This window comes from Nycticebus coucang, chromosome 22 (assembly GCF_027406575.1).
Source record: "Nycticebus coucang isolate mNycCou1 chromosome 22, mNycCou1.pri, whole genome shotgun sequence".
NCBI lineage: Eukaryota > Metazoa > Chordata > Mammalia > Primates > Lorisidae > Nycticebus > Nycticebus coucang.
The window spans coordinates 1,743,974-1,761,600 of NC_069801.1; the positions used below are offsets into that span (position 1 = coordinate 1,743,974).

General features: G+C 55.1%; 1 protein-coding gene and 1 long non-coding RNA gene across 5 annotated transcripts in view; both read left to right on the forward strand.

The window, feature by feature from the left end:
- The window catches only part of PRDM16 (PR/SET domain 16), a 300,325-nt gene that overhangs the window by 127,941 nt on the left and 154,757 nt on the right, over positions 1-17,627 (forward strand). The window lies entirely within an intron of this gene.
- On the forward strand, positions 12,105-12,788 carry LOC128575072 (uncharacterized). The gene is made up of 3 exons (XR_008376920.1): positions 12,105-12,217; positions 12,395-12,517; positions 12,642-12,788. It is a non-coding gene; the product is annotated as an uncharacterized LOC128575072 (long non-coding RNA).

Sequence of the window (17,627 nt, forward strand, 5' to 3'; positions counted from 1 at the left end):
CACACCTGCCGCAGGTGCACAGACACACACATGTGCTCACACATGCAGGGGCACAGGCACACGTGTGCTCACACATGCCACAGGTGTGCATAGGCACAAGCATGCTTACACATGTTGCAGGTGTACAGGCACACGTGTACACACGCATGCAGGGGTGCAGACCATGTGTGCCCACACATGCAGATGCACAGGCACACAAGTGTGCACATATGCAGGCTCTTACATGTGCACACAAACAGGAACACACATGCCCTTGTGTGCGTATACTTGTACACATGTTCACAAGATCAGAACGCACGTGTGCATGCATCTGGGTGCAAGTCCCTACGGAGAACTGACTTTCAGCCCCAGGCCCATAACCTCAGAGCCACTATCAGGGTTTGCAGGGTGTGGAGACATTTGATCAAAAAGATCTGTAAAGTTTAGAAGGTGGTAAAGGAAACTTTATAAAGCCATCTTGTGACTTGGGGGCACCCACTGCTCCCTGACACGCCTGTGGGTGACGTCAACATGAGGTGCCGTGGGGGGGCTCACTGCTGGGGGCTACAGGTACCATGACCATGAGCTTGGGTCCCATCCACTCATCCCCCAACAGGGCAAGAAGCCACCAGGCAGAGGGTTGAGGATGAGGTGGGTCACCCCTACCCCCAACACTGACCTCCCCAGGTGGAAGAACTAATGACCCCAGAAGTCACAACCCACAGGCTGTGAGCTACCCCCTGCAGAACCAGCTGAGGTTGGGACAGGCCCGAGTGTTGGGGTTGCTGGTGCTCCCCAGGAATCCTCTCTCATCCCTGCACCATGAGGGGTGGGGTCTCGCCATCCACCCCTAGTTGTCCCATGGTTCTACCCTGGAGAAAGCCTGGACTTTGGCCTCTGATGGGCTTTAGGAGGGACAGTGCTGTCCTGTCTCAGAGCTTTGCCAGGTAGGGGAGGGCCAGCCTCATCCTTGCTGAGGTCCAGAATTCCCAGTATACCCCCCATCCCAAATCTGCTGTGAGACCCTAGGTGAGCCGAGCATCGGGGCCCTGCAGAGCGCCCTGCTTTTGCTACTACACTGTGCTGTGACAAACACCTGGCTCAGATCTGTGCCTTTCCTGCCCCCACCTGGGATTCCCCAGTTCATGGTTTCCAAACCCTGAAAGGAGACTGGAGAAAGTATGTGTCTGCCTCGCCCTCACGGCCTGGGGCTGGCTGCTTGGAGAGATCAAGACCAGCTTGAGAGGCACTTGGATAGGCCTTGGAGTCCCCAGCGCCAGAGACCCCTGGTTCACTGGAGGAAGCACCTGCTCACAGATGCGTCTGCTGCCACCAAAATAAAGGCATCTTTCTCCTATTAGGAAGTTATTAGGAGGGGCACAACTGGGCCAATTTCATCTGGAGCACAGCTAATCACAGTGCTGGTTGCAGGACACCTATTGGTTTTCAGGAGGAGCAGATGTTTCTGGAGCTGAGAGTGCCTGTTGTCCTCTGACTGACAGAGAGAAGAATGCTGAGCCGAAGTCACTTCTCCTGCTCAGGAGAGCTGCGAGCACATGCCCCACCCAGGTGCACTGCCCTCTGCTCTCATCCTGCATGCAGACATTTTTCTTTTCTTTTATTTATTTATTTATTTATTTATTTTTTGTAGAGACAGAGTCTCACTTTATGGCCCTCGGTAGAGTGCCGTGGCATCACACAGCTCACAGCAACCTCCAACTCCTGGGCTTAAGCGATTCTCTTGCCTCAGCCTCCCGAGCAGGGACATTTTTCTTTTAATTGTGACAAAAGAGTGAAAGGCTTTGGGGCCATCGAATAGAATAACGTTTCTTGGATTATTTTCTTTAGCTCAAATGAACGTCATCCATGTCCTTCCTTCCCCTCATAGATTGCAGGGAACATGCTATAAATCTGAGCATTTGGACCACATCCTAATGTCACAGCCTTAGGAGCAAACTTCTCAGTAAACCACAGGGCAGGGGCAGGACATCATAGGGATACCAGGGCTGGGGACCAGACTCCGGGATGGGTGGCCAAAGGCACAGCTGGGATAAGGAATAGCCTGGCGGGAACCGGCTACCGCGTCTCCACGCTTGGGTGTTTTCAGCTTTAAATGCCGTGAATGGACAGAAACCACCATCCGGAACTCCGTCTAAGGCTTCTCCTCTTTTTCAAACATTAACATAAACGAGTATCACTTCTGAAAATTTTACATCTAATAGAAAATCCATGGCGTTAATTAAGGAGTTTCTCTTTCAGGGAAGCCATTGTGTCAGGTGAAGAGACGGCCGAGCATCAGCTGCTCTGCCCTCAAATAGATAATCAATTTCCCTGAAAGCATCAATAATCAGAGGGGACATTTATTGCCCCTTGGATGCTTTATCTTTGGGGCTGGGGACAGCAGGGCCGTGATGGATACCAGATCTGCCAGGGAACGCAATTAAACTCTGGGAGGATAAGGAATGTTATATCATGCACAAAAAAAGCAATCGAGTTCATAATTGAACTCTGTTGCATGAAATCGCCCAGAAATAAATATCACACCCGGAGTTAGGGGTCAGACGACAGTGTTGGGATACCCCGTGTGTTCCTCCCCCAGAGGTCTCAGCCTGCCCCTCTCGCTCAGACACATTTGTAGCTGCCTCTTTTCTTGGGGAAGACAGTTTTCTGGTCTGTGGGCTGGCTTGCGTGTGCTCATTGGGTCCCTACATGGGGAGCATGGGGTGAGGCAGAGGAATAAGGCCCATGGCTGGAAGAAAAGATGCTGGGGGCTCCACAGGACCAAAGAGAGAACCCCCACCATGAAACTGGGGGGCTTTTCTGGTCCTACTCTAGATAAGAGTTTATGGAGAGAATGTAAAACCCCAGCTCAGGAGCCTCTAATCTCCAGAGAAGTTGCACCTTCCTTTGGACACAGTCTCTTATGGGTGGTGGGGGATAGGCGTCCTGCTTGGGCTGGAGGCAAAGAGCAGAAAGCTGGTGTGGCCAAGAACATCGCCTTCCTGGGTAGTGATTTCTCCTGGGGTGGGGGCAGGGCATCTTTGGGTCTGGTTCAGGCCTGTTTGGACTTCATGAACTTGATTTTCAAAAGAACCTTGAAAATGTTAGAGTTTAAGGTCATCTATGCTTGGCAAAATACAGCTTTTCGTTTGGAAGGGGAAAAAAAAGTACAGAGGGCATTTTGGACACAAAATAGCTCTTTAAAACAGCGTTTTGATGAGTTAAGTATAAATAAATCAGAAACACACGGGTTTCATTTCCTTTAAAATACCCGTGGGCTCAAATACTAGCGGGAAAAGTGCCTGGCAAACGGTGGTTTGGGATTTTGACAAACCCAAATATTTTGAAGAGGTTTCTGAAGTGTTTGCACCCAGGTCTTCTGTCCACTGTGCCTCCCCGAGTGCCTGTGCCGACCAGTCCCCTTCCCTCCCCTGGGGGCAGGTCCAAGTGGCGAGGGGAGTGGGCACCCCGCTTTCTGCCTCCTTTGCTTGGATTGCCACAGACTAACTTGATGATCCATTGGCTCTTGTATGCGTGTGTGTGTGTGTGTATGTGTGCGTGTGCGTGTGCGTGTGTGTGTGTGTGTGTGTATGTGTGTGGGTGGGTGTCGGTGCACGAAGGAAGATCAGATAAGGGATGAGGCTTTGCAACTTCAAGAATTCTAACTTTATTTTGGCGTGGAGTGGAAAAAAACACACAAGAATCCTGCTTGGAGTTGAAATAAGGCTCCGTCTGAAATGAGCTTTGGAACAAAGTCAGTGGTGTCTGCTCTCAGTCCAAACATCTGGGCTTTGAGTGGGGAGTCGGGCTCCTCCCCCAGAAGTGCCGGCTCACAGGACTCAGCTCCTGGAGCCGCCAGCTGTGGGCACGGCTGGGACAATGCTGGTGGCATTGGGCGCTACAAGGAGACCTTCCATGCCTGTGGAGGAAGGAATCTGGTTGGGTCCCCATCCGTATCCCTGCTGTGGCAGCCTTTCTTTTTTTCTTTCTTTCTTTCTCTTTTTTTTTTTTTTTTTTTTGAGACAGAGTCTTACTCTGTCGCCCTGGGTATAGTGCCATGGAGTCACAGCTCACAGCAACCTCCACTTCTTGGGCTTACGCGATTCTCTAGCCTGAAACTCCCAAGTGGCTGGGACTACAGGCGCCCACCACAATGCCTGGCTATTTTTTCTTGCACTTGCCACTGCAGTTTTAGCTGGCTGGGGCCGGGTTCGAACCCGCCATCCTCGGTATACGGGGTTGGCGCCCTACCCACTGAGCCGCAGGCGCTGCCAATGGCAGCCTTTCTGAACCCTGATCACTGGGCGGCTGATTTGAAACAGGGCTTCATCTGGGGAATATAGGCAGAGAAGGCCAGACCCTGCGCCCAGCAGGTGGGCGGTGCTGCCTCCCGGGGCCAGTGGTAAACTTGGAGCAGCTACTCTGAAAACCGACTAACTTCCTTCCCATTCAGAAGTGAAATCTGCCAGGCAGTACCAGGGGAGTCCTCAGAAACACAGAGCTTGCTTTGCAGTTTTACAAACGAATAAAATTTGAGGCATCCAAGGAACACGGAAGGGCACATGGGGACACCAAAATGCCATCTCTAAAGGGCGTTTTCCCCGTGAAGTGCCCTGCAGCCCAGACACACAGACAGGACCCTCTAGCCACTCTTAGTTGGGCCAGGGAGATGGGCCGCCGTGCTTCACCCTTATCTGCAGCATCTGGCCCGTCCCAGCATCCTCTGCTCACTCCGAACCATAAACAGAAATGCTGCTTGGCAAGACCTGCCCAAAACATCTTCCCCACAATGTTCCTTTTGGCATCCGATTAGAAAAAAAAAAAAAAAACTTGCAATCAATACTCAAAGTTGGATTTTGAGATTTTCTGCAGAATTAGGCTTGGAGCATTTAACAACAAGGTTCCTTACTGTTCGGCCTCTAAATTCATAATAAAAATAAATATGTCCCCTCCCTGATGTGGAAAGCTGTGCCAACAGCAGAGAAGAGCTGGGATGTGAGAGGAAGCAGTTGGATCTACATTGATGCCACAAAACAAACCCCTGGGCATCCTCGCAAGACCAGGTCCCTTCACGGGGACCCCAGGGAGCGAGAACGCGCCCGGCTGATCTCCCACCACTTCTCCTAATTGTACGGTGTTACGCGCTAATCAACACCCAAGGCCTTTCTCTTTAAGACAGAACAAGGCCTCAAATTACTAATTACACAAATACAGTGTCTTTTGCTAATTGGATTGGTTAATGTTAGTTAATAAAGCACTTTAAGGATAGGCAATGTGGTATGAAAGAGGCAATTCATACGTTTAATAATAGGCTAATAACTGTCAGCAATGAATAATCAGCCGCCGTCGCGTGCACCGAGCATCGTGCGCTCTTTCCAGCTCTGTGGACGTCTGTTACAAATTAAAGCTTTCACGGGAGCCAGCTTGTGCGCTGAGCTCCCTGTACCCGGCCGCCGGGTCCCTTCTTGCCTTCCAGCCCACGAGGGTCTGGAGCACACGCAGCCCACAGCCCTGGTGGCTGTTCGGGGAGTTTATCCTCTAAAGAAAAATGAAGGACTGTTATTTCTATAATTTATGAAAGAGCTGTGGGCTAAGCGATTAGGGACAGGACCCAGAGTCCTGCGTCCTCGTCCTGAGGCCAGAGGCTTAGCTGTGATAGTCTGTGACCTCGGGCAGGCCCCATGACCTTCACCAGCCTCAGTCAGCTCAGCTGGAAAATTGGGTAAAAAGATTGTGGTGTCGATCAGGCCTGGAGCTGCCGAGGGGAGGTGCTCACAGGTGGCAGCACCGTGGCGGTCGGGGTACAGGGATGCGATGGTGGCCCGGAGGTCTGCCCATGATTCAAAGGGCCAGGTGGAAATCAGGACCTGTGGGCTTGCAGTAGGACCCCGAGACCTGCGACTCAGGGCAAAGCCCACACGTCCCAGCTGCTGGCTCCCATTCCTGCACTCTGCCAGCCTCAGCTCTTCCGACTGCCTTGAGAGCCTAGAAGGAGGCAAAGGGCTCCCACATGGGGGATGCTGGGGGCATGTCCCCTAGGCGTGTCCCCTAGGCCTTGATCCCTGTGCAGAAGAGCCGGTGGGAGGCAGGCACCGGTCAGCAGTGGACTTTGCAGCCGGTGTCCTCCTTCTGTCCCATCGGGACGAGCACCAGAACCACAACTCTCGCTGAGTCTCTGTTTTGAGATGCGGGCTCCTTGCTGTGTCCCAGGTGCTTCTGTCCTGTCTAGTGGGGGATAGTGAGATCATTAAGACAAAGCAGAATCCCCGGTGGTCGGCTGTCCCTGCAGTGGCCACACTGAGTGGACAGGGATCTCCCTCTCCCAAGGAAGAGTCCCAGGGTGGGGGGATGTGCACAGCCCCCCGCACAAACTCATGAGTGGAAGCCCCGAGAACACAGCGTTTTCTAAGAAGGAGAAGCAAACCTTGCACGTGCTTTTGCTTACAAGGGCAAAATGTCTGAGTGCAAAGATTCTCTGCCTGGGTGACGCGATACAGAAAATGGAGATCACACAGGGAAAGCAGGATTCCCCACCTCTCTGAGTAAAGCTGGAGGTAGGAGGCTCTGTGCCTCCTGAGACAGGGGCCACGCTGGGCAGAGGGTGAACCAGTGAGGGCTGGGTTGTGCCCTCTCCACCTCCAGGGCTTCAAAGTTGCAGCCGGCCCACTCAGGACCACAAGCCAAGGAAAGGACGTCAGGTCCCCCTGAACCTCTGGCGACACATCCCGCCCACGTCTGCCCGTGAGACCCTCATGGTCTCTCTAGCCCTGCCCCTCCCGCCTCACTGCATACCCACTCTGTGGGGCTCCCCCAGGACACACTGGGCCTTCACCCTGAGGTGGCACTTTCCCACACCCTGCCTGGGTCACAGCCACACAGACCTCAGCTCCCTCTTCAATCTTCAGGAAGAGAAATAAATTGTGCCATCATACACCTGCTGCCAACTCTAAGCATAACCTAGAAAACCCAGCCATGGCCAGGAATATTTCTTCAGCTCTTTAAGATGAGCCCTGTGGTCCCAATGCCTATCCGTGTGTGAGCATACCCATGTCTGAAGCCATATAAGCAAACCTCCCTCCAAGGGCACTGTGAACTCAAAGCTCCCATGTCCGTACAGGGCGGTTGGTGGGGGTGGCCTAGGGCCACCGTCACCCTCATGTGAGCTGTGGGGCCAGGTTCCCTGGGAGTGCAGATTGCCCACGGATCGGCTCAGAAGCAGCTGGGAGGACCTGGAGGTCGGACAGGGTGGCACACACCTGTAGGTGCCTCAGGACCTCCCTGCACCCCAGTTCTTTTCCTGCACTATTGGGGGCACTTCTCTCAGTCCATCCTGCAGACAGACAGTGACCTTGTCACGTTTACTGACAGCTGCCCCATGTGGCTGAGCATCAATGTGCCACCCCCACCTTTCCCTCTCAGGGCTTCCAGGCCACTTGCCGGGCACTGCAGATTGGACTGTTAGCGGGAACATTTCCCTCCCCAGCCCCACACCATCTGTGGACTGGGTTTTTCATGCAACTGTCTACTCTGACTTCCGGCCGTTGGAGTAAAGGCAGAGAAGGACTAAAAAGGCCTTCTTCCCTCCATCAGGATGGCGGGAGAAAGGAAGTGAGCGGGTGCCTGCATGTCCCTGAGGCCTAGGCAGCGGCATGGAGCAGGCCCCAAGGAGCCCTGGGGACACCTGGTCCTCAAATGCAGGCGAGAGGGGGAGTGGCGGGGTCATGGCCCTCATTTCCGTGATGCGTGGGACAGCAGGGAAGCAGGTTGTGGAATAATGCTGTCCCTGCATGGCAGTTGATGTTGGGAGCGACACCTCTGTGTAGGTGTCTGGTTTGTGGCACCTCTGCGTGCTTCTGATGCCGGGGGCTGCATGCCTCCCTGTGTCCGTCTGCAGTCCCAGGACCCCCACAGGATTGTCGTGAAACAAAACCAGCAGAGGACACTTTCTGACCCTCGTCTAGCTCTCTGGCTGAGGGTCTGCAGAGAGACACCCGGGCCTCCTCTGGCAACTTGCCGATGCATTCCCGATGTGCCACGTGGCTCTGCAAAGGCAGTGGGAGGGGGAGCAGTGAGAAGAGCTTCCTATACGCCCAGCGTCACCAGTCTCACTGAGACCTGTGCTCGAGGGGACGAGACCCCTGGCCTCCCAGGACTCGCCCCCTCAAGCTGGCGTGGAGGTAGACCAGATACGTTCCAAAGCCACCCGGGCCAGAGGCACACATAGCGCTGGCCGCTCAGCCACCGGACCTACTCTGGGAAACAGACCCCTCCCTATCTCAGAGGAGGAAAAATATCCCCGATAGTTTTGAGAGTTGGGGTAGAAATTCCAACACACTTTTTTGGATTTCCTTTGTGACGATCTGTGTGCTTCTCCTTGTTGGAAAACAGCAAAGAAGAAGGAGCAGAGTGGTCTCAGCTGCTGCCACCTTCACACCATCTCCCCCTCGTGGGAAGCTACGGCTGAGAATGTCTCTCCAGCAGCATCCCCGGCAGGGCACAGCCAACAGCTGTCCTCAGGGTTGGGAGCTCCCTGCAGCTCTGCCCCCCGGCTTGCCCGGTGAAGACCTTGCTGTGTCCTCAGACCCCACGGAGCATCTGGAGCCAGGTCCTCACGTAATTTCCCTGTGTAGTTTTGCTGTTGGTGTTGGCAGCGAGCGTGTGCACAGGCACCGGGGACTGCTGAACCACAGAGGCATCAGGGAAGCCGTAGCCTGCTGCCCCAGGACACGAGTGCCTTCCAACCTCCGGCCTCCTAGACTGCTGTGTCTGCCAAGGTCAGGGGGCTAATATGTTTCTAATACAAAAGGCCACATCATGCCTAATAGAAGCTAGTAGTGCTCACATGATCTCTGTCCCATATTTTTTCATTTGTTTGTGCTTACAACCCTTAGAAACTGACCGAGCTGCCCTCAACTTGGAGGTATGTGCAGACAGGCTATTGCTACTTGTCACAGCCCAGCCCACCTGGGGTCCCCTGTATTGTAGGCTAAAAATCTCCACTGGAAGTTTCAGGCTGTGGGTCTTGGCAGCCTCAAAAGTCGACAGTTCCACCTTGAGTGGTATCATCACTGTGTGTTCTTGCTGTAATGTGAGGGATCACCGGCCGGGCCCTGCTGTGGTTTGCATCCTTCTCATGCCATCAGCTCATCAAGGCCGTCTTTCCGTGCATTTGCACCCCACTTCCCAGATAAGGGTCTACACCATTTGCTAACCAGGGGCCTGTGGAACTCAGAACCCAAAGAGCTAACTCTGAGCCCGGGAATGTGCCCAGTTGTTGCAGCCAGCCCTACCCACCTCTGCCACATGCTGGAAGGAGGGAGAGGGCCGGACGGCTCCTACATTAGCCAGCAAGTCCCTGAAAGCCTCTCGTAGGCAGGCACCTCAGCCCTGTGTTTGCACGAGCCTCCTGGAGGCAGAGAAGTCCTGCAGAAATCTCTCCACAGCATCCTCGGGGGGTTTGAGCTGGACTCATCACCTAGAAACCCTGCAGGGCTGACCTGGGAATCAGAGGTGGAGTGGGCAGCCTTACCTGACCAAGCCCTGCTGGCTCCATCTGCTCCTCCCACCCACACCCCAAGGAGCTGGTCTGGGCCCTAGGGAGTCCTGGCTGCAGCCACAGTTGCCTAGACGCTGTGAGATTCCCAAGGCTGCCTGTTTGTCACAGAGGATCAGTCGGAATTCCTCAGCACAGCTGTTCCTGTAATTGGGTCCCATTAGGGGAGTGTGCGGTCTTGTTTGGCGGCTCTCTGCCTCCCACTGCCCCCATGCATGGTGGTCCTGAGTTAGCACAGCAGCTGCGGCCTAACCCAGCACTGGAGACTGTGCACCATCCCCTGCCCACAGATTGGAAACATTCTCCTTGGGAGAGAAAGCAAAGCCCCTTTTCATCCACTTTCTCTCTCCCCCTTTCCTCCAAACTAAACCTGTTCTGTAGAGTCCACATAAACCAGGGGCTGAGACAGTGCCTGGTGGAGTCCCTCAGCCTGGACTGGAATCCCAGCCCTGCCACATCCTGGCTCTGTGACTCTGGGCAGGGTACTTGACCTCTCTGAGCCTCAGCATTCTCAGGGGATACCTCAGCCAGGAAGCGCCCACGACAGTGAGCAGAGCCAGCACATGAGTTGCTGTTATTGTGGTTGCCTTGTGACAATTGGCAATGGCAGTGAGCATACTTCTGGCTCCGTCAGTTTGCAAGATGTGGAGCCCACAGGCAAGGCCCACGGTGTCCACAGAGAATGAGTGAGGGGAATTGGACGAGACTGAATTTGATGAGGAAGGGTCCGCAGGGAAAGGCGTCCCGGTGTCTTCAATTGCATCATTCTTCAGTCCCCAGGAAGCCCAGTCTGCCATTTTTAAGGGAATTAAAATTTGATACTGCTTTGAAATGTGGGGTGATAATCTCAGGCCCTACCACCTTCAAATAATTAAAGGTTCACCCTGTCCTGTCCTTGTCCTACAACAAATGGAGTTGTAGGTCACAGCCTGAGGAGGGTCCAAATCCTGAAGTTCGAACCTCCATCCCCACCCACCATGGTGCTGGGTCTCAGGACCTTGAAACACGTATGTGGCTGAGGGGTTGTTACCCGGATCTGTGACCCTCCCTGCTCACAGATCATGCCATCAGTCAGCAGGGGCATGTTGAGTCCATTAATAGCTTTTGTCAATTTCAGGTCATTTCCATAACTAAAAATGATTGAGAATAAAAGATAAATGTTTGTATAGAACCAATAATTGATCAGGAGATTTGCTTTCCCCACGAGGAAACCTCAGCCCCCTGGGAGGTGCTGAGGGGTAGAGTCGCCTTGGGGATCCACAGGCGGAGGGCGCTGGCACCTGCCTGCCTCCTGGGGTGGGGACAGAGATTTGTATGTCATCAGTGTGCAGAAGGGACAGTGGGAGCATGCAGAAGCAGGCTGGAGGAGGCCACCGCAGCCCTGGGAGGACGTGCCCTACAGATGTGAGGGGGGACGGCCGCCTGGCCTTGCCACTGGCAGAACTCAGTGTTGGTTTAAATAACTGCGTCTTTGGGTTGGCGGAGAATTCAAAGCCCTGGCAGGGATGCCAAGAAGCCTGGGCATCCCTGAGTTGGGGTGACCTCCCTCTCTCCTCTTTTGAAGGGGCTAGGGCACTGAGTGAGTGAAGCACCCACCAGGTGCCCACCCTTGCTTCTCCTGCAGCCTGCTGTGCAGTGGCCTCTGGTCCCTGGGCAGCCTCCAGCTCTGCACAGGGAGAACTGAACAGATCCCAGCTGATGGAGGTACTGAGGGGGCAGAGGCCTAGAGGCCAGAGCCCACCATGGCCAGCCAGCACACGGGCTGGGCAGGGAAGACCCCCACATGCTCTGGGAGTAGACATGTGGACAGAAACCACTTAGGGCACTCAGAGTAGGCAGCCCTTCTCCGCAGGCCCTCCCTCCCCCCTGTTCCATGTCCCCCACCATCTGTCTTGGCCACATTCAGCATCTGTCAGTCTGTGTTCACCCTCACCTGGGTCAGACCCCCTGCCCGGCCTGCCAGGGCTTCCACACTGGGGCAGCCCTCCCACTCTGGGGCCCACCATTTGCTTCCTTTTACCCCTGTGTACACTGGTCCCCCTGCCCCACCCTGCCCTTCCACCCGCCACTTCCCTCTCCCTGGTGCCTCCGTGGGTCTCCGCAGCAGCCCAGAGGCCTCACACTTTCTTCACATTCATATTGCTGTGGGAGTGGGAGGGCGGGTTATCCACTGTCTCTGCCCCAGAGTAAGTGCTCTCTAGGTATTTTAAATATGTCTTCAAGGCACTGTGCACAGGGCAGTACAGACGGAGCAGTGACTGCCAGTGAAATGGGGATGTGAAGGGACACCCAAACCTTGTCCTCAGGGAACTGGGGGAGGAACCAGGAAAGACACAGACACGCAAGCTGGGGCGGAGGCCTTCCCTTCAGTCACTCCTTCTGCAGAGAGGAAGGTGTGGGCACGAGACCAGCCTGGCCTGGGCAAGGCGTCCAGGCCAGGGGGCAGGGCGCTCGCAACCGGAGAGCTGCCAGTGAACAGAGTGTTCTTGGATCGTCAGGAAGCAGCAGGCCAGGTCCAGCTCCCGGGTCTGCAGGGCCATGCCGCCAGGCAGGGTGATGCAGAGCAGGGTGTGGCAGGGGCAGCTTCAGTCAAAGAAAGTCACTGGGTATGCAGCTAAGATTTGCTGGCCCCTCTGCAACTCCTGTGGCCAGAACACAGCAGAAGGCCCTGCCACACCCAGACAGGTCAGAGCAGGCCGCCTGCCTGGAGCTCAGTCCGCCTGGGGAGGGTATCTGGGCACAGCATGCTGGGAGTCGTGGGGACTGCCCTTGCATGGAGCCCCAGGAGCACAGCAACCTGGGCTCTCTTGACGGCCAAAGAAAAAGGATTTGGAAGGCAGGACTTTGCGGTCTCTCACGCAGGGCTGCCCCATGCCCATGTGGAGTTCCCTGCATGGAGTCCAAGGCAAATACCCAATTTCAGGGTCCAAAGCAGAAGGCTTAAGAATGCCTTTGGGAAGAGGATGCAGAGGGCGGAAGGGAGAGGTGAGGAGATGGCGGCTGGGAATGTAAACAGCGGTGCGTAGACCTGTGTGCATTCCGGGGATGGGCCCTCTGGAGCCTGGGGTCCTTTCTGGGCCACACTTGACTGTGTAAATATTTTCCTTAGGAGCAGAGAGCGCCTCCATTCATTGGACAGATCTCACTTGAAAGAACTGAGAAGTGTCTGTTTAGGCATAAAAGCTAAAAACGGTGTCCAAGGAGCTTTTAAAAAAAAAATCATTTCTGCAGCTCAAACACAGCCAAGCTGACTTATTTAAATGCAAAAAATAAATAAATATTATCCCACTCCCAGTTGAGAGCTCAAGAGTTTGTGTCAACACCACCAGAGTCTTTGCTCTGGGAGCCAGAGCTGGGTCGGCTGGTGACTAACTGCCTTTCACGATTTCTGCCGGGGCTGCCAGCGGGGCACCACCCAGCTCAGCTCAAGCGAACATGGCCAGAGGGAGCTTGGACGTGGGGAGAGACCTGGCCAGGGTTCAGGTGCGAGTCCCGGTCGGAACTCTGGCGTGTGACTTCTCCCCGCCGGATATGTCCACCCAGGCCCTCAGTCCTTCCCCAGCCCAAGGTGGAAGGTAGCAGGCCTGAATCTGAACCCAGACTGCTCTGCATCCTTTGGTGCTGTCTACAAAGTGGGCAGCACTCACTCTGGCCTCTTCCAGGTGAGGAGGAGAAGGGAGGACCCGCCTTCACCTTGCTTGGGACAGGGTCCCCTTGTGTTGATCCGCCAGGAGATGGCCTGCTGCCATCATCTCCATCGGGTCACCAATGCTATCACTTTTATGCAGCATCTACCCCAGAGAGATCAGCAGAGATTGTAAGAAAATGAAGAATGGGCATTGTTCCTTAAAGGTGCGTCTCCCCAGAAAGGGAGGGCGCACAGGGAGGCCTGGTCTCAGCTCATCAGGCCTGTTCCAAGGACACTATTTAGTTGGGTATAAAACCCAGGCTACATAGAGGCCAACAGTGCTGTTTTGACCCTTCTTCCCAGACTGTGTCTCCACCAGAAGCTGGAGCCCCTGCAGTCCCACAGCCTCCCTGAGGTGAGCAGAGCCAGGCTTAGAGGCAGAATGGGGTGCCAGGGTCAGGGGGCCCACCAGTCCCCCTCTTGGGACAGCCCTGAGTGCCCTGCACAGACAGCCCTGAAACCCTGTCCATCCTCACCCATGGGAGGGCCCCAGGTCAGCCACAAGCCGGTCCTAGACACAGACCTGCATCTTTGGAGATGAGGAACCCACTTCAGGTATGAACAAGGAAGAAATGTAGGTTTGAGAGAGAAGCTTTGTTCTCAACGGCCCAAAGCAGTAGGTGGGTGACACAGTGCTTGGGCCCAGGGCCGTGGCCTCCACCCCTCTGGCTTGGGAGTGGCCGGGGCTTGGTCTGGGTTTCCACCAACAGGCACGTTTTCAGACGCCTTAATAACAATAATTTTGGAGGGAGAAAAACCTTCTGGGATCCATTTGTGACACCAAGTAGAAAGCTCAGCCCCCTGGGATGTGCCAGAACCCCAGAGCTGAGAGCCAGCGCAATGTCTGTGTGTGTGTTTGCCGACTCTTTGCCGACTTTCTGGAGAACAGAGGGTATTTATTTTAAGAGTCAAAAAAGATGTTTTTACCAACCCCACTTAGCTAAATCCTGGCGCTGATACCCGTGAGAGAAGCTAAATGCCAGAGGTCAAACCTCGCTCTTTTGGCTAAAATGCTCAATCAAAACACACCTAATACTTCTGCTGGGGCGCAGAGCAGCCGAGGGCCCACAGCGGCTGCCAGCAACCGACTAGCCAGCGGCACGTGTGCCGAGGCCTAAGCCGGCAAAGAAAGAGCGTTTTCAGCAAGGCGGCGTTGGCTGGGCAGGAAGCAGGACTGGGGTTCCAGGGGGGTGTCCTCCGGCTTCTCGTCCAGGGTCAGCGGTGGGTGAGCGGGCAGAGTTTAAGGACATTTGTACTTGCCAGGACGGCCACGTGTCCAGCAGGCAGTTCTGGAACCTGGCTCTGGTCCTCCGCTTGCAAAAGGGAGCTTCTTCCCTTCGTCCTTGGGTGCCTGCTTCCTTCCAGGGTGGGAGGCGTGGGTGGTGGTGGTGGGGTCAATGTATTCACGTGGCCCCCAACATCATCTGTGACCACATTCTCTGCCCCAGTGACCACAGGGAGCCGTGTTCTATGCTCTAAGGACCCATAGAGAGAACTGAGGAGCCCAGAGGTGAAGCGCCTGGACGAGGTTCCCGCCAGCCCCTCACTCTGTACACTGTAGGCAGCATCCTGGACTTCTAGTGTCCGTGAAATGTCCAGCTCTGTACCCCCACCTGACGACAAGCCCTAGTGAGTAGGAAGAAGCACTTTGAACCCATGCACAGACCCACCTACTCCTCTGGGAACAGAGGGAAAGGCCCCTGGGTGTCATGACATGGGTACCCCAAGATACACCATCCCAGGTGGCCACTTCTGAGCCTCTGACAGAGGATGGTGGCTCTGGCCACCTTCAGCCAAGAGCTGTGGGATGCAGTTGGGCCTGGACAGTGTTGAGCTGAGCTAAGGGGCCGCAAAGTGCTGGGAGGAGGCCACGTGTTGCTCTGGGCATGCCAGGTCCCCTGCTGAGTGCGCGGGTAGGCTCTCTGTCTTGACCTTCCTCTGTCCACATCTACGGCCACATAGGGGGAACACCTGAGATCATACCACAGGCAGGTTTGACCAGGGCTCCTGGGCGAGTCAGGGTGGGTGTGGGCATCTCAAACTCAGTCCTGGAGCCTGGAGGAGCCTGGAGGAGCATGAAGGGCTCTGCCTGTGGCCTGCAAGCCCTCCAGCATCTGGTGGACTCCAAAGTGGGCAGGCCCTGGGTGCATTTTCTCTTGTGGGTGGGCCTGGACACCCCAATTCTTGCCAGCCTGGCTTGGCTTCGGTCCAGCCCCTGTCCACATAGACAGGGGTGGGGGAGCGGGGAGACATGGTCTCAGGATGCAGCCTCCAGCCCTCCAGGAAAGGACAAGTCCTACCTCCACACCTTCTGGTCAGCTGTCCAGGAGCCCAGGGGGACCTCTGACCCCATCTGTCAGATGACCACAGGTAGAATTTGTCTAGAAAACTCCCCCATGCTTTCAAGGTACCACGTGTATCCTGCAAGGTACAGGGCATATTGGTGTTTTCACACAGCGGCCTCTCAAACTGGGGCTGTGGATGGGGACAGAGGAAGGTCAGGCCACCAGTGTCAAAGTGAAAGCAGGGCCTCCATCCTGTTGTGGGGCACAGACAGCCAGTGGCCCTCCCCAGAGGCCACTCACTGAGGCTGTCCTGGGCCCAGGTGGTTTCTGTAGACAGCCAGAAACCCCTAACCCCAGCCCCTCCAGACCAGGTATTCCGTGCTCCTGGAGGCCTTTTGCACAGCCTCCAGCAGGGGCCCTGGCACAGCAGACAGGTGGTGCCCTCCTCACTGGTTCTGTCTTCCAGAGTTGGTTTACCTAGATGCAGAAGCCAGCACTGGCCCTGCCACTCACCCTAGCGCACAGGGATGCTGGACCATGAGCAAGCTGAGCCTCGGTGCTGCTGGGCACTGCCTGGTATAAACTGCTCTCCAGAGAGGCCCCACTTGCTCAGCACACGCTCAGGGGCTTTGTGAAGTGTCTGTCTGCTGGCCCGTCCCTGCCGCCTCCTGGCTTGAGCAAGGACAAGGCCCCTGATGGGGTGTGTAAAATGCTGTTCTCCTTACAAAAATTAAAGCTCAGTTTTTCTCCTGGTTCAAGCCACCCATTCAGAAAGCTAGCAGGCTTGATGAACCACAGAACTTGACCCAGGTCAGGAGACCAAGCCTCCAACCTACATGACACTGACTGCGGTCTCTGCCCCTGCTGGGTGAGGGTGTGCAGGGTACAGGCCAGGCCATACTGTGGTGTACAGAGGTCCATCTCTCTCCTAGGGGATGCGCAGAGGTGGTTTCTAACCTTGAGCGTTGTTGGTACAGGCCTTTCCTGGAAGCCGGGGGCCTTTCTGAGGTCCAAGTGGTCGGCCTTAGTGATCCCTCTGGTCTCAGCACTCACTGAAAGTCCAGCCAGCCTTCCTGGTCTTGGATTCAGGAAGAAAGCAGAGAGAAAGACAGCAGAAATGCAGGCCTGTGCACAGGCCAGCCTCAGTCCTGCAGCTAAGGCCAACCCCAGGCTCCTGGCCCAGGCCCGGGCAGAGAGCCAGTGACCTTGCCTCTTGCGGGCTGTCCTCTGGACCCTTGCTTGGAGTCTCCTCTGCAGTGTTCACCTTTTCTTACTCTCACTCTCTCTTTGTTTGAACTTATAACCACTCTCCAAACCACAGTTTCAGAATCTATTAAAAGAAACATAAAATCCCCAATTGGTTAGAATTCTCAACATTTAAAAATATGACTTATTGTTATTACAGCTGAGCTCAGGCGAGTCAACCCGCCCCTTGGAACGCGGCACCCGGTCCTCCCACCTGCGCCGGGCGGGCACCGACGGGCACTGCACACAGGTCCTTGTCATTTCTAGGAGCTACAGTGTGATTTTAAGGGTCTAGGGAGGGAAATCCTTGGCTTCCACGTCGTTTCTCATCTTATTTTTCAAGTATTAGTTTCAGTCTTGGTTTCTGTTCTTATGGGAACGACACTGCAATTTACATACACAACGTCCGTGCACGGCCACGTCGGTCCGCAAGGGAAAAATCCAATTTCTGCAGCTAATTTGTCAGTTTGCTTAGCTTAGAAAGAACTCTGGGACCTGTCGCTGAAACACCACCCCTCTGGAGCCAAGCTCGTTGGTTTTTAAGAGGAGACACCTGGCGGAATGCTCCAGAACAGGGCCCAGGAAAGAGCCGTTGGGGCAGAAGGAAGATCACACGGCTGGTGGCCTCTCTCCTCTCTGTGGCCAGCCTCTGTCCACGAACAGGGAGTCGGGCTCAGGTGCTGCCCACATCTGGGCCCTCAGTGGCCTCCCACGGCACTTGGATGGCCCTGGGCACCACACCTGCCTTAGACTGATCTCCTTCCGGAAGTTCCTCCAAAAACCATGAAGGGAGATCCCCTCCATAAAGAGCATGTTAATATGCTGCCGGCTCTGGTTTGCCAGAGAAGAGGAAGCAGAGAAATGGCATCTGCTGGGT